This window comes from Oncorhynchus keta, unplaced genomic scaffold (assembly GCF_023373465.1).
Source record: "Oncorhynchus keta strain PuntledgeMale-10-30-2019 unplaced genomic scaffold, Oket_V2 Un_contig_18219_pilon_pilon, whole genome shotgun sequence".
In the NCBI taxonomy this organism is placed as follows: Eukaryota; Metazoa; Chordata; class Actinopteri; order Salmoniformes; family Salmonidae; genus Oncorhynchus; species Oncorhynchus keta.
This window is the reverse complement of record NW_026280803.1, coordinates 1-5,000: the sequence shown is the minus strand read 5'-3', so window position 1 is coordinate 5,000 and position 5,000 is coordinate 1. Positions and strand designations below refer to the sequence as shown.

Below are 5,000 nucleotides of genomic sequence, written 5' to 3'. Positions count from 1 at the left end.
TACTGTACTACTGTTCTATACTGTACTACTGTTCTATACTGTTCTACTGTTCTATACTGTACTACTGTTCTATACTGTACTACTGTTCTATACTGTTCTACTGTTCTATACTGTACTACTGTTCTATACTGTTCTACTGTTCTATACTGTTCTAATGTCCTCTTCTGTTCTGTTCTACTGTTCTGTTCTACTGTTCTAATGTCCTCTTCTGTTCTGTTCTACTGTTCTGTTCTACTGTTCTAATGTCCTCTTCTGTTCTGTTCTAATGTCCTCTTCTGTTCTGTTCTGTTCTATTGTCCTCTTCTGTTCTGTTCTACTGTCCTGTTCTGTTCTACTGTCCTGTCCTGTTCTACTGTTCTACTGTCCTGTCCTCTTCTGTTCTACTGTTCTACTGTCCTGTTCTGTTCTGTTCTACTGTCCTGTTCTGTTCTGTTCTACTGTTCTACCGCCTCTCATAATAACACACCATTTCCAGACCCACTGACTAAACTTGAAACTCCCAGACATAAATTCCTCTCCTCTGACACAGCTGGCATCAACAAGACTCACCTGATAGCAGCAGAAATCATCAACTGGAGATCTACTACGATGTACAACACATTCCTCTGTGGGTCTCAACTACTACTGCCTCCCTGAGACAAAGAACACATTATGGGAGGAGGAACAGAGACTCAACACTCCGTCTGATTGGAGGACACAGGGGCTGGAGAATAGGGAGGTACAGGGAGGCAGGGGCTGAAGAACAGGGAGGTGGGGCTGGAGAACAGGGAGGTGGGGGAGGCAGGGGCTGGAGAACAGGGAGGTGGGGCTGGAGAACAGGGAGGTGGGGGGAGGCAGGGGCTGGAGAACAGGGAGGTGGGGGAGGCAGGGGCTGGAGAACAGGGAGGTGGGGAGGCTGGAGAACAGGGAGGTGGGGGAGGCAGGGGCTGGAGAACAGGGAGGTAGGGGGGAGGCAGGGGCTGGAGAACAGGGAGGTAGGAGGAGGCAGGGGGCTGGAGAATAGGGAGGTAGGGGGAGGCAGGGGCTGGAGAATAGGGAGGTAGGGGGAGGCAGGGACTGGAGAACAAGGGAGGTGGAGGGAGGTAGGGGGAGGCAGGGCTGGAGAATAGGGAGGTAGGGGAGGCAGGGGCTGGAGAATAGGGAGGTAGGGGAGGCAGGGGCTGGAGAATAGGGAGGTAGGGGGAGGCAGGGCTGGAGAATAGCGAGGTGGGGCTGGAGAATAGGGAGGTAGGGGGAGGCAGGGCTGGAGAATAGGGAGGTAGGAGGAGGTAGGGGCTGGAGAACAGGGAGGTAGGGAGAGGCATGGGCTGGAAAACAGGGAGGTAGGGGGAGGCAGGGCTGGAGAATAGGGAGGTGGGGCTGGAGAACAGGGAGGTAGGGGGAGGCAGGGCTGGAGAATAGGGAGGTAGGAGGAGGTAGGGGCTGGAGAACAGGGAGGTAGGGAGGCAGGGCTGGAAAACAGGGAGGTAGGGGGAGGCGGGGCTGGAGAACAGGGAGGTAGGGGGAGGCAGGGCTGGAGAATAGGGAGGTGGGGCTGGAGAACAGGGAGGTAGGGGGAGGCAGGGCTGGAGAACAGGGAGGTAGGGGGAGGTAGGGGCTGGAGAACAGGGAGGTAGGGGGAGGCAGGGCTGGAGAACAGGGAGGTAGGGGGAGGTAGGGGCTGGAGAACAGGGAGGTAGGGGGAGGTGGGGCTGGAGAACAGGGAGGTAGGGGGAGGTAGGGGCTGGAGAACAGGGAGGTAGGGGGAGGCAGGGCTGGAGAATAGGGAGGTGGGGCTGGAGAACAGGGAGGTAGGGGGAGGCAGGGCTGGAGAATAGGGAGGTGGGGCTGGAGAACAGGGAGGTGGGGCTGGAGAACAGGGAGGTAGGAGGAGGCAGGGGCTGGAGAATAGGGTGGTGGGGGGAGGCATGGGCTGGAGAATTTGGAGATGGGGGAAGGCAGGAGCTGGAGAACAGGGTGGTGGGGGGAGGCATGGGCTGGAGAATTTGGAGATGGGGGAAGGCAGGAGCTGGAGAACAGGGAGGTAGGGGCTGGAGAACAGGGAGGTAGGGAGAGGTAGGGGCTGGAGAACAGGGAGATAGGGGGAGGCAGGCGCTGGAGAATTTGGAGATGGGGAAGGCAGGAGCTGGAGAACAGGGAGGTGGGGGAGGTAGGGGCTGGAGAACAGGGAGGTAGGGGGAGGTAGGGGCTGGAGAACAGGGAGATAGGGGAAGGCAGGAGCTGGAGAACAGGGAGGTGGGGAAGGCAGGAGCTGGAGAACAGGGAGGTGGGGGAGGCATGGGGCTGGAGAACAGGGAGGTGGGGGGAGGTAGGGGCTGGAGAACAGGGAGGTAGGGTCATTTCTGGCCAGGAGAGTGCACTTATCTAGGTTACGTCCCAAATGGCACCTAATGCTTATATATAGATAATAGGGTGCCATCTAGGACACAGCCCCAGTCAGCACCCTACTATATAGATAATAGGGTGCCATCGAGGACACAGCCCCAGTCAGCACCCTACTATATAGATAATAGGGTGCCATCTAGGACACAGCCCCAGTCAGCACCCTACTATATAGGGAATAGGGTGGCATCTAGGACACAGCCCCAGTCAGCACCCTACTATATAGGGAATAGGGTGGCATCTAGGACACAGCCCCAGTCAGCACCCTACTATATAGATAATAGGGTGCCATCTAGGACACAGCCCCAGTCAGCACCCTACTATATAGGGAATAGGGTGGCATCTAGGACACAGCCCCAGTCAGCACCCTACTATATAGGGAATAGGGTGGCATCTAGGACACAGCCCCAGTCAGCACCCTACTATATAGGGAATAGGGTGGCATCTAGGACACAGCCCCACTCAGCACCCTACTATATAGATAATAGGGTGGCATCTAGGACACAGCCCCAGTCAGCACCCTACTATATAGGGAATAGGGTGCCGTCTAGGACACATAGGTAAAGTCCATAGTGTGGTTCAGGTAGAACTGTGTCAGGTAGAAGAGGTGATAGGTAGAATTGTGTCAGGTAGAAGAGGTGATAGGTAGAACTGTGTCAGGTAGAAGAGGTGATAGGTAGAACTGTGTCAGGTAGAAGTGGTGATAGGTAGAACTGTGTCAGGTAGAAGTGGTGATAGGTAGAACTGTGTCAGGTAGTAGGGGTGATACTGGTAGAACTGTGTCAGGTAGAAGGGTGATAGGTAGAACTGTGTCAGGTAGTAGGGGTGATAGGTAGAACTGTGTCAGGTAGAAGTGGTGATAGGTAGAACTGTGTCAGGTAGAAGAGGTGATAGGTGGGGTCTATAGTGCAGGTAGAACTGTGTCAGGTAGAAGAGGTGATAGGTGGGGTCTATAGTGCAGGTAGAACTGTGTCAGGTAGAAGAGGTGATAGAACTGTGTCAGGTAACTGTAGAACTGTGTCAGGTAGAAGAGGTGATAGGTGGGGTCTATAGTGCAGGTAGAACTGTGTCAGGTAGAAGAGGTCATAGGTGGGGTCTAGGTAGAAGGGGTGCAGGTAGAACTGTGTCAGGTAGAAGAGGTGATAGGTAGAACTGTGTCAGGTAGAACTGTGTCAGGTAGAAGAGGTGATAGGTAGAACTGTGTCAGGTAGAAGAGGTGATAGGTAGAACTGTGTCAGGTAGAAGAGGTGATAGGTAGAACTGTGTCAGGTAGAAGAGGTGATAGGTGGGGTCTATAGTGCAGGTAGAACTGTGTCAGGTAGAACTGTGTCAGGTAGAACTGTGTCAGGTAGAACTGTGTCAGGTAGAAGGGGTGATAGGTAGAACTGTGTCAGGTAGAAGAGGTGATAGGTGGGGTCTATAGTGCAGGTAGAACTGTGTCAGGTAGAACTGTGTCAGGTAGAAGAGGTGATAGGTAGAACTGTGTCAGGTAGAAGAGGTGATAGGTGGGGTCTATAGTGCAGGTAGAACTGTGTTAGGTAGAAGAGGTCATAGGTAGAACTGTGTCAGGTAGAACTGTGTCAGGTAGAAGAGGTGATAGGTGGGGTCTATAGTGCAGGCAGAACTGTGTCAGGTAGAAGTGGTGATGGGTAGAACTGTGTTGGGTAGAAGAGGTGATAGGTAGAACTGTGTCAGGTAGAAGAGGTGATAGGTAGAACTGTGTCAGGTAGAAGAGGTGATAGGTAGAACTGTGTCGGGTAGAAGAGGTGATAGGTGTGGTCTATAGTGCAGGTAGAACTGTGTCGGGTAGAAGAGGTGATAGGTAGAACTGTGTCAGGTAGAAGAGGTGATAGGTGGGATCTATAGTGCAGGTAGAACTGTGTCGGGTAGAAGAGGTGATAGGTGGGATCTATAGTGCAGGTAGAACTGTGTCAGGTAGAAGAGGTGATAGGTAGGGTTTACTGTGTCAGGTAGAACTGTGTCAGGTAGAAGAGGTGATAGGTAGAACTGTGTCAGGTAGTACGGGTGATAGGTAGAACTGTGTCAGGATAGAAGAGGTGATGGGTGGGGTCTGTGTCAGGTAGAAGAGGTGATAGGTAGAACTGTGTCAGGTAGAAGAGGTGATAGGTGGGGTCTATAGTGCAGGTAGAACTGCGTCAGGTAGAAGGGGTGATAGGTGGGGTCTATAGTGCAGGTAGAACTGCGTCAGGTAGAAGAGGTGATGGGTAGAACTGTGTCAGGTAGAAGAGGTGATAGGTGGGGTCTATAGTGCAGGTAGAACTGTGTCAGGTAGAAGAGGTGATAGGTAGAACTGTGTCAGGTAGAAGAGATGATAGGTGGGGTCTATAGTGCAGGTAGAACTGTGTCAGGTAGAAGAGGTGATGGGGTAGAACTGTGGGGTCTAGTGTAGAACTGAGGTAGAAGAGGTGGGGTAGAACTGTGTCAGGTAGTGCAAGTAGAACTGTGTCAGGTAGAAGAGGTGATGGGTAGAACTGTGTCAGGTAGAAGAGGGTGATAGGTGGGGTCTATAGTGCAGGTAGAACTGTGTCAGGTAGAAGAGGTGATAGGTGGGGTCTATAGTGCAGGTAGAACTGTGTCAGGTAGAAGAGGTGATGGTA

At 52.8% G+C, this 5,000-nt stretch overlaps 1 protein-coding gene across 1 annotated transcript in view; it reads right to left on the bottom strand.

Moving 5' to 3' along the window:
* LOC127920055 (b(0,+)-type amino acid transporter 1-like) overlaps positions 1 to 643 on the bottom strand; it is a 62,751-nt gene extending 62,108 nt beyond the window's left edge. The window contains exon 1 of the mRNA XM_052503887.1: positions 550 to 643. The gene's annotated coding sequence lies outside the window, so the exon portion shown is untranslated. The remainder of the gene's footprint in view (positions 1 to 549) is intronic.
* Positions 644 to 5,000: the final 4,357 nt, after the last annotated feature.